At 44.2% G+C, this 11,457-nt stretch overlaps 1 long non-coding RNA gene across 1 annotated transcript; it reads right to left on the bottom strand.

Moving 5' to 3' along the window:
• Positions 1-857: 857 nt before the first annotated feature.
• Positions 858-2,748, bottom strand: LOC131492559 (uncharacterized). Its single transcript, XR_009252137.1, has 2 exons — positions 1,451-2,748; positions 858-1,142 (listed from the first exon to the last, which is right to left on the bottom strand). It is a non-coding gene; the product is annotated as an uncharacterized LOC131492559 (long non-coding RNA).
• Between the last annotated feature and the right edge of the window lie 8,709 nt (positions 2,749-11,457).

Genomic DNA, 11,457 nt, shown 5'->3' with positions numbered 1-11,457 from the left:
CTTTTAACTTCAGCCTCAGGAGAAAGGAGAGCATTTTGGAATTGAGAACACGGAGCAAGGATTCGACACCGCACCGTTCTCTTTTGCTCTGCGTGTGTGTGTCTGTGTGTTTCTTGTGTGTCCAAAAGACAGAGAGGAGAAGCCAAAAAAAGGCAAAACAGGGAATCGGATTGGAAAGAGAGTATAAGTTTGTATTCATAAAATAAGACTTTTATTCCTCTACCCAGGACTCTGCCCCAATTTCCTGTCACTCACCTCAGTGTCAGTGCTGACCCACTTCTGGCTATTTTTATTTGTTCCTTGAAAATCCTTGCTGCGTGATTAAAGTTTACTCTCGTCAACTTTGTTCTGACCCTCCCTGCCATCTGGGTCCAAAAGTGCAGCCCTTCCCACCTCGCTCCCTGTAATGACGGGTGAGTTCAGAGCCAAGGAACAGCAGGGTTTTACTGGCGATGTGCCAAATCAGCGACCCCTTTCCCTGCTTCCAGAGCTGGCAGCGAGGAGCTCCTGCCTGCTCGTGGAGCGTCGCTGCCCGTGTCTTCGCCTTTTGTCTGGTTTTCCTCTCGGGAGCACGCGCAGTCCCCCCCACCCGGCGACAGCATCTCCGTGTCCCAGCCCTGCGGGGGGCTCTCACCCCCCGGGGACAGCGAGTGTGCGGGCACTTATCTAGGATTACAACCTGAGTCAACAGTGGGACCAGGAAGTGGACTCAGGGTCCAGCATCGTATGGAAAGTTGGGTGTATTTACTTTTCTCTCAAAGCAAACTTTGATTTACTCTTTAATAAGTCACCGCTGAGGATATAATTCTAGAAAACCCAAGTTCCCATGTTGATAACAGAGGAGAGGAAACAGTGAGTCTTTGCATTTTTCCAGCTTTATCATTAACCCCAGGTGTGGAAACTCATTTGCTTTAGAAGGATTCGTTTCCAAGTTTTCAAGAAGGTGATCATTCTCCATTGATGAGGTATTTTGGGCATCCTTAGCTGAAAGGCATTATAAACGGGGTAGCCCATGGCACCCTGGAGGAGCTGTGTGACTGACTAACCGGTGACCTTGGCTTCGGACAGGTTAACGTCTTGGCTCTATCACTCCCCGTGTCACCTGGGGAATCTCTTCACTTCATTGGCCTCAGTTTCCTCATCTGTAAAATGGAGATAAAAAGTGGTCCCCCTCAGAAGGTTGTTACAAGGATTCAGGAAGGAGATGTATGTGAAGGGTCAGAAGGGAGAGTGGAATAAAGGAGATGCTTAGTATTCAAGCTGTTGGGATTACGTATGACTTAAGTCATTTTGATTGCATGGAGTAAACCTTCTCATTTTGCTTTCTAGAAGTTTCTCGAGGAAGTCACCTGTCCAAGGTACAAAATGTGATTTCATCCTCCGTGCTTTCCCTGTTTGCTTCCACATGAGTGGATGGAGCAGAAGGGCTAGAATAAAAGAATGTTCTTACCTCACTGCTGATGGGGACGCGGGTCCTGGGAGTGGTTGGGGTGAAAGTTTCCTCTCCTTATGGTCAGTACTTCCTCATTAAATGTGGTGAGCTGCAAACAAAGGAAAAAAAAAACAAGAAGAAAAAGGAGGCCCCCAGGACCCTTCTCATATGTCTGTGATGATCTCTGCAGAGGAGTCATTTCTTTGCTTGCCCCATGGGCCCAAAAATAACTTCCAGGGAGAAGGAGAGCACCCTTTTCTTGAGTTCTCACAAGCTTCTCTCCCGACAGCTCCTGTAGCAGAGATGTGAGCAGGAGTGCATATCGCTCTTTGTGATGAGCATCAGGAGCAGAAAGAGGGGGGGCACCCAGGAGATGAGGGGTGCGGGGGTGGGTGTGCCATGAGGGGTGCACTCTCTCGAGAGCTTGCCGCTTTTGAAATCTCTAATTGCCATGCACCGGTGATTCTGAACTCTGTCAGTGATAGAATCCTCCTTCCACAGGGCGGCCATTCCTCCTGTGCACTGGATGAGCTGGGGTAGAAGGGAGACAGCGTGGCCCAAAGTTAAAGGAACCTGAGACATTTCTTTCCTCCAAAAGAGGCTGGAGAAGCCAAGTGTTCAGGCATTCTTTGGGGGTCGAAAGAGTGATGACAGACGGGGAGAGACGTGTCCATAGACCGTGTACTGAGATGTCCCCTGCCTCTGCTTGTGACCCCCAGCAGCCCACGGGGCGGGCCTGGGAGCGGAGCCACCATGGGGCTGCTCTGGACTGGGCTGGGCTTGGGGTGGGGGGGTGGTCATACGTTGGAGACAAGCTGGTAATCGGACCTTCGAGCAAAGCTGGAGGTTGAGGGTGTGACAGAGACCGGTAGCATTCCTGTATGTAAAGACTCCTTCCCCTTCGGCCCTGACCTGGAGATGGGTGCTCCTTCTGCCCTGCTCCGCTGCCATTTCTGGTGGAAATAGCTAGAAAGACTCCTGCTTACCAACAGCGGGGCTCCTTTAGCTCCCACTGCTACCTGGTGACACGCACAGAATCGTGCTCGTTCAACAGATGAGGAGACGGAACCTCCCCAGTATCACCCCGCTGGGAAGTGATGGGTCTGGAATTGTCTGCCACACCCTGGCCTCTCTGCCTCCAAGGCTGAGGAGACCCTGAGGAAGCCATCGTTTCTTTCCAGTGTTTTGCAAGGCTGGGTGCAACATCATCTTGGGGAGAGTACACGGGGCTCCCCTTAAGCTCACTAGGCCAGCTTATGATGCAGCACAACCGAAGACATCACCTTTGTGTTCTTGAAGGACACAGAGCCAAATAAATAGACCCTCAACAAGCTGGGGCTGTTTCCAGAGGGGCTGGGTTCCCATGTATGGCAAGACTCATACAGGGCAGTGGAACAGATTTTGAGAGAGCAGTTTGCTTTGAAGGTGACCTTGGAGGCACATGGCCTTTATCGGTTTTCTGGAATCCTTGCGCAGAGGCAGGCCTGACCGTGGGCCCCTGCTGGCCGAAGTGCCTCCTTGTCGTGAGGGCTTTTTGGCTGTGGAAGAACTTGAGAGAGACTCTCACCAGCCTCTCTGTGCTCAGGATTTGCTCATCCCTCCCCACCTACTTTCCAAGCACAGAGGAAGCCTCAGAAAACGAGGGAAGTGTCTTACACGGAGTCCACTTGAGTTGGTAGAATCCAGTGTGATGCAAGACCCCGTGTTTGAACTCATCGAGGCCGGTCTACCAGGTTCGTTGAACCCCAGGCGCCTGGAGGGCCCCTGAGCACTGGGCCAACCCGATGGATAGGCTAGCGTGAGGCTACGGCCGGGGCCAGGTCCCCACCGAGGGGAGGAAGCCAGGAGCCCCGGTGCTAGGCCTCGTGTGATCTCGGGACAACATTCGGCGGTCTGCTTTGGGCCCGGCCTCCCTGAGTCGGAGAGAGGAATCTACCTTAGCGAAGGAAGACCTGGCCTGTCGGGTTATTTGTGGCTCTCTTCTTGCCTGCCTTTGTTCCGCGGATTGGTGTGCATAAAAGGCTGGTTGGGCCGGCGAGAAGTGCCCATCAGTGACTCAAACAGGAAATTGGAAATCGGACACCGAGGGTCTACCCCCACCCTGCCTCTGACTCACGCTCAAACAAACCCAACACCCGCCCTGACCTCTGCCCCCTCCATCTGTGGCCGGCCAGGCCTGACAGCAGCCCCGTCTCCCCACCAGGGGAACGCTTCCAGAAGTCCAGCACTGGGCCAGCTTGCTGTGGGAGAGGATCCCTCAGGTGTCCACATGAAGGCCGTGGATGCAGTCTCTCTCTCTCTCTCTCTCTCTCTCTCTCTCTCGCCCGCTCTCTTTTTGTCTTCAACAAAGTGAATTCTTAAATTTTTTCTCTTTAAATTTTCATCCATTATATTCATCAACGCAGCGAGATGGAACATTTGGCAAAATTATTTCAAGTAGCACTCCAACCTGTGATCGTAATTTCAAATCGAGGAATTTGCTGAGCAGCTGTGGGAAGAACAAAGGGCCAGAGGGGGAGGGGAGGCAGGTTGTGCGCACACGGACGGGGAACTGGCCTGCTCCGGCCCGAGGTATGTCTATACTGGGCGGGGTAGGACTGCAGTTTCCATCTGCTGAACACACGGCACGAACCACTTAAAACTAGATACACGGAGCAGAGGATTGAGATTCAGTTTAATACGATGGGCCGAAAGCTTCACCCAGGAGTGGGACCGGCCTGGCCTCGAATCTTCAAGCCCCGCCACTCACCACCCTCCGCTGGGTCACCTGTAAAATGGGAACATTCACTGTAACCACATCTTCGGGACCATTATGACATATATTCCTTTAGCTGGCTAATTACTAGCACGTAGTAAGTGTTCAAAATGCTATTACTGTCGCCCACATGCAGAAATGGACAATTTCCGAGCTTCGTCTTTGCAACTGACTCGTTCAGCAAACATCTGTTGAGCACCTATTATGCTCCAGCAGTGGGGCTGGGTGTTATAGGAGTACAAACATGTAAAGCATAGGCATTAATATGCTACTAGATAAATAATGATACTTCTGTTGAGTTGAAAATGACTCCCAAGAATATTTAATTCATTTACAAAGAATCTTTCCTTTTTTTTTTTTTTTTTTTTTTTTTAAACATTTCTTTATTTCTGAGAGACCGAGAGAGACGGAGCACAAGCAGAGGAGGGGCAGAGAGAGAGGGAGACAGAGGATCCGAAGCAGGCTCTGCACTGACAGCAGCGAGGCTGATGCGGGGTTCGAATCCACGAACCGTGAGGTCATGACCTGGGCCGAAGTCACACGCTTAACAGACTGAGCCACCCAGGTGCCCCTACAAAGAATCTTTCTTAAGAGATGGTCTAGCAGAAACAATTCGGAAAAAATGTATGAGTTAAAAAAAAAAAAAAGCTGTCTTATTTCCAATTGTTTTTGAACTCCTTGCTTTTCAATAAAACTATGATCTAAATGAACGCAATTTCTTAAAATAAGCCCTGCTTCATACCTGAGAACTTCAAGCAGCTAATTCGCAGATAATCAGACCTATTTGCAAACAATCTGATTTGTCTAAGTGCCTTCCCAAGAGTGCCACGCGTGTGCTCAGAAAGACTGTCATTTGTCTGGATTACCCAGTTCTGCTAAATTATGGTTTTGAGAATCAGAAGTAATCTAGTCCAACCTCTTGTCCTGTGAATAGTATTTCTGAGAGATACTAGTTAAGCTTGTGCTCAAATTCTGTGAGGAAAGGAGAAGGTAGGTACCTTGCAGGGTTGAATAGCTCTAGAGGGAGATTAATTTAAATTTGTGTAGCCATGGAAAGGAGAAAAAGGCTTTTTGTTGTTTTTTGCTTTCATCTTGCTCCCCATTTCTGTTGGCTGGTCTTGCTTTGACTCCTGTCTGTCTCTCCCCTTTTACCCTGAGCTGCCGCATGCCCTCTGCCCCAGGGGGAACAACCATAGCCCTGGTCACCGTTGGGTGGCCAAGCGTACCCTGCTTTGGAAGTTGAGAACCAACATTCAGTTGATTGTTCCTTGCCCTGTTCTCTGGGGTGGTTCAACCAGGCTCTGCTTTCTTGGAAAACAACAGTGAACTTTGTTCAGCCAGAGCCTTATTTCCCAAATTCTGATATTTGCTCACTGGCCCTCCTCCCTCCAGCTGTTCCCAACTGCTGACCACTTCTTACGCGCGCGGCTAGCTGCTTCCGCTGTTCTGGCTCTTCTTGGAAGGCAGCCATCAGGGGCCAAGGCAGATGTTGCTTGTGGCCTTGGCTTGTGGTCCGAATCCATGACTGCATCATTTGGAAAGTGTGTGTGTGCGTGTGACTACCTTTGAAACCAAAGGGCTAAAAGCAGAGCTTTTAATGAGCAGAGCAGCTCCATGAAAAACGTGCAGTTGCTTTATGGCTTCTGGTTGCCTGTGGAATTGTTAGAATAAAAAAAAAAAAAAAAAAAAAAAAAAAAAAAAAAGCAAGTCAAGAGCAGCTAAAGTAAAAAGAGAAAAGGGAAAGGTTTATTTTTGGAGCTCTTGAATTCAGAAGCTCCTTCTGACTTCCCCACTTCTCCTGACTTGGCTTTGGTCTCGTGGGCGCTTCGAGTGTCTGGCCTTTGTCTCAGCCCTCGGTCCCAGGGACCCTCTGGCTCTCTGGGTCTTGGAGTGAGATGTCACCCAGCCTCCTTCCACCCTGTCTGATGGCTGCTCACTGGCTGGGTCCTGGGAGGTGCTGCAGAAAGGCATGCCCTAGCTTGGACTGAATTCTGAGTGGCTCATGCTCTTGTCTCAAAACACCTAGACCTCATCTGGAGTGTAAAACGGGCTTTGTTTGGCCTGAGTGATATGTGGTATAATTTGGTTTAGTTATCAACATTTAGGAAACAGGAGGTCACAGGAAATACAGATTTTTAGTTCAGCCTGAAGTTGGGGAGGGGCAAGACTGGATATTTGCTCTCTTTCGAACCGAGTGGTAGCTGCCCTTCCTGACATGTGGAACATGTTCTCCACTTGGCCACACTCTCTCCAGCAACAAGGAGTATCTTTCTGGACATAGACTGGTATTAGATGCCATTGACCCATGGGCTTCTTCCCTTCCACACCCCTCCCCAACCTGCCTCATTCATGAAGGGTCTGCCTGATTCTCCTGGACTTTGAGTTTGCTGTCCGTGTTCAGTGGAGTGTGATTCACATGCTCCCCCTTATCTCTAATAGACTCCAGGCCCCCCACATTCTTCTTGCTTCCCTTCTGCCCCCCCTTCCCTCTCTCCTTCTTTCCTCCTCTTCCTTCCCTACTTTCTCTCTCTCTCAGTCTCTCTCTCACTTCTTGAACTATAAAACACACCTACAGAAAAGCGTTCACAGCGAAGACCTGTAACTCGATTTATCACTGAGTCAACACCGGTGTCGTTACCAGGTCAACAGATAGGACTGTAGAGTACTTTAGAAGCTCTCTCTGCTCCCTCCCTGCCATGCCCTCCCCACCACAGGTAACCAATATCCTGACCTCCATGGTAAAACACCCTTAATTTCTGTAGAATTTTACCAGCAAAATATATGTTCAATGCTAGAGTTTAGTTTTGCCTGTTTTGACAACTTCATGTAAATGTAACTCTACAGCATGTATTCTTTCATGCATGGCTTCTTCCACTCAACATTAGACTTGTGTAATTCACCCCTGTTGTTGTTTATAGCTGTAGTCTATAAATTTTCATCACAAGATTGTGTTACCTTTTATAAGTGTGATGCAGTTTTGTCTTTTTGTTCTACTCATGATGGACATTTGGGTTGTTCCCAGTTTAGAGCTAGTACAGACGGTGTTGCTATGAGCATTCTTATGCTTGTATACTGGTGCATGTATGCATTTCTGACAGTATTACCTCCAAGCCTGGGGTTTTTCCTGCGGACAGGTTTTAAATTATGGATTTAATTAGTTGAAGAGTTATTTGACTAGATAAGATTCATATCTCTTGTGTTCATTTTGATAAATTGAGTTTTTTAGGATTTTAGTATTTATCTAAATTTTCAAATGTAATGGCATGACATTGTTTACAATATTTTCTTACAATTTTTAACAACGGTGGGCTCTGTTGTGATGTCTCCTTTTCATGCCTGATAGTGATTCTGTTTATCTTTTCTTTCTTTTCCCCCCTTGTTCGATTCTGCTGAGGTTTTGGGTTTTAAAATCAATTTAATACTTTTTCCACAGAATCAAACTTTTGATTTTGTTGGTATTTCCTATTGTATATTTGTTTTCTAGTTCATGAAATTCTGCATTTATCTTTCTTTTCTTTTTTTCCTTTGGGTTCAATTTTCAGTGCTTTTTCTAATTTCTTGAGATGATGGATTAGTTCTTTGATTTTAAGCCTTTATTATAATCTAATATATGCAAGTAAGATTATAAATAATCATCTAAACATAGCTTTAACCTTATCCTATGAGTTTCAACATGTAATATTTTCATTATCATTCAATTAAGATATGTTTAAATTTTCTTTGATTTCCTATGGGTACTTTAGGAACATTCCTGAATTTTCCCATACATGAGAGTTTTCTCATCATATTTCTATTATTAATTTCAAGCCTAATCATAACGTAGTTAGAGAGTATATTTTGTATAATTTCAGTCACTTGATATTTGTTAAGACTTGCTTTGTGGCTCAGCATACAGTTGACGTTTGAAACTTCCTTGTGTTCTTGAAAAGAAGGTATACAGTTAGTAGTTGTGAGCTCAGTATTCTACCGCATCCATTAGGTTATAGTTGCTGATTGTATTGTTGGAATCTTCTATATCCTTCGTGACTCATTGTCTATTTGTTCTATTAGATATTCAGAGAGGTGTGTTAAATTCTCCCATTAAGATTGTGGATTTGCTGTGTGTGTATATGTGTTGGTTTTTGCTTTATGTGTTTTGAGGTATTAGGTATATATAATTTTCGAATGCTATAACTTCAATTCACTTTTTGAATTGAAACTCTTATCACTATGAAATGTCTTCTTTATTTCTAGTGATACTTTTTACTTTAAATTCTATTTTGATAAATGATATAGGTACTCCTATTTTACATTGGATGTATTTTTCCATCTCTTTACCTATGTCTATTCTGTATCCTTAAGTGCCATAAGCTTCTCTCGTAAACGTTATACAATTAAAAAAAATTAATGCAGTCCGACAATTTTTTCTTTTAATTGGTGCATTTAGTCTGTTTATATTTACTAATGAAATTTAATTTACATTTAATTTAATGTAATTTCTGGTATATTTGGATTTAAATCGACCATACTATTAAGTGTGGTATTAATATGATATTCCATTTGTTCCACCTACATCCCATATTTATGTTTCTCTCACTTTATTGCTTCTTTTGGATTGGTTATTTTTTAATATTCCATTTCCTTTCTCTATGACTTTGGAAATTGCATACGCTTTTACTATTCTTCTGGAGGTTGGCCCCAGGATTGCAGCATCACCTCTTGTGTTATTAAGGTCTAATCTTAATTGGTTTTGTGCTCTTCTCAGGCATTTCAAGGACTCTGGAACACTCCAACTCCATTTGCCCCCTCCCAAATTATTTTATTATTTTATTATTTTTAATGATTTTTGTTTTTACAATTATTCACTTTTGAGAAACAGAGTGAGACAAAGTGTGAGCAGAGGAGGGGCAGAGAGCGAAGGAGACACAGAATCCGAAGCGGGCTCCAGGCTCCCAGCAAGTGGTCAGAATAGAGCCCGATGCGGCGCTCGAACCCACGAACTGCGAGATCATGACCTGAGCCGAAGTCGGATTCTCAACCGACTGAGCCACCGAGGCGCCCCCAAATTATTTCATGTTATTGTTGTCATGCATTTTAAGTGATACGTATTTCAAATCCAACAATTTTTAAAATCGTTTTATATAGCCACTATCTATTTATATTTACCTATATACTTGCTATTTTCTATGCATTTCTTTCTTGCGTCTCTGACTTCCTACTTGGGACTATTTTCCTTTGACCTAAAGAACAGTCTTTAATATTTCCTTTGGTGTGAGTGACAAGTATTCTTAGTTTTGATTTCTAATTATCTTTAGCTGACCCTCTTGAAGGATATTTTTGTTGAGCATAAAGTTCTAGGTTGACAGTTTTTTACTTTTAGCCTGTTAAAACCATTCCATTATCTTCTAGCTTTCATTGTTTCAATTGAGAAGTTGGCTGTAAGTCTCACTGTTGCACCTTTGACCATAATCTGTTCCTTATTCTTTGACTTCTTGTAATACGTTTCTCTTTGCTTTAGTTTTCAGCAATTTTATTATGATTTGCCAAGGTGTAGATTTCTTTATATTTCTCATGGTTGGGTGTTTTAAAGGTCTTCTTTAATCTAGCTTTATGTATTTAGTTAGTTTTGGAAAAGTCTCAGTCATTACCCCTTCAAATATTCCTTTTTTCCCATTCTCTCTCGACTCTTTTTTTAGGATTCCAATTATATGTGTATTAGACTTTCTCACTCATATTATTTCTCTCTTACCCTCTCTCTTGTCTTCTCCCTCCTTCAATCCTCTATACTTCATATTTTGTGCACTTCACCTTTGTCTGGTGTACTATGAAATCCATCCATGACCTCTTAACTTTGTTGCTTATATTTTTTTAATTCTAGAGGTTTTATTAATTTCTTTTTCATGGTTTCGAATTCTTTTCTGAAATTCTCAGTTTTGTCTTGTATCGTCTCAAACACAATAAGCACACTTATTTTAAAGCCTGTGTCTGATAACATCGATATCTGGAAACCCTATGAGTTTGTTTCTGTTGTCCACTATTCTGCTGGTTTTTTTCATGTTACCTTCTTAAGAAGCCGTTTTTGCTTTTTATAGTGTATGTATTTGCAAAACTAATTGTAGAAATAATTTGAGGCCTCGGACGATATCTTCCTCTAGGGAGGATTTCCTTTCCTTTTTCAGGAGGCTGAGAGCACTAGCACCCTGGGATTAATGTAATCCAATTTTGTGAATTGAAAATGATTTGAAGGTCTGCACTGTCTTCAAAGGCCTGATTATTTCCGGTTAATATTTCCTCCTATGGTGCAATCCTTCAGTGTCCTATCCTAAAGATAAGGATTTTCCTGGGACATCCAATTTGGCAGGCTCTGGACTCCAACTTCTGATTCCTTAGCCATATGATCCTGTCAAAAGTTCTACTCAGCCTCTTAGCCCCCCTGCTGCCTGGTCTGGAGTTGGCCAACAGTCCAGAGGAAGAGCATCTTGAGGCTTTGGGTTTACCTTCTGGACCTCCATTTCCCCCAGCTCTTGGCTTGCTAATTCTTCACTCTTGTGTTAACCATCTGTTGCCTCCAGACAGATGATTTGACTTTTAGGTTTTGTGTACCTTGTGTGTTTGTTTTCACTGAGAAGACTGGGTGTGAATTACCTAGTCTCCCATGGTTCTCTTCCAATTTCTCCTCATCGTCAGACTTTTTCTTTCTCTTTTCTTCCCCTTCACACCTCAGGGAAGGAAATGTTCCTTCTTTTTTTCTAAACCAAGCCCTTATTTGTGTTACGTGGTCTTCTTTCTCTCAATACTTGTGTAGAATCATAAAGCATCTTCAACCTCTCCCTCGACGCTGGGCGTTCCCCTATGAGCATGTGCAACTATCCTCTATACAAAAAAATAAAGGCCGTGCCGCATCTGAACCTAAACTCTGCAGTTCTGGCCAATCACCAGACCATGTGGAGCTATTTTTGATGACAACTCTTGCTAGAACAGTGTCTCAGTTCCTTTTTTCCAGAATAATGTTGACAAGTCTGCTCAAATTAGTGTTCCCATCTTGATTGATTCACTTGGCCAGAATACGTTTACAAATCAGTGGAGAATAGTGGAGGAGGGTTGGAGAAAAGAAGATGTAATGTTTTTAAGTTTTGCGGTCCAGCATGTAATTTTTTTCCATAAGAGTTTTCTCTCCCTTGCTCCTGCTATTTCCCTCCGCTCCCTTTTAGCATCAGAGTTTTAAAAAGAGTGATCCATTCCTGCTGTTCCCCAAACATATCTTTTTATTTAAAGGTCACCAAAACATCCC

This window comes from Neofelis nebulosa, chromosome 13 (genome assembly GCF_028018385.1).
Source record: "Neofelis nebulosa isolate mNeoNeb1 chromosome 13, mNeoNeb1.pri, whole genome shotgun sequence".
In the NCBI taxonomy this organism is placed as follows: Eukaryota; Metazoa; Chordata; class Mammalia; order Carnivora; family Felidae; genus Neofelis; species Neofelis nebulosa.
Note: the sequence above shows the minus strand (reverse complement) of the source record. Positions and strands in the feature narration are given on the sequence as shown.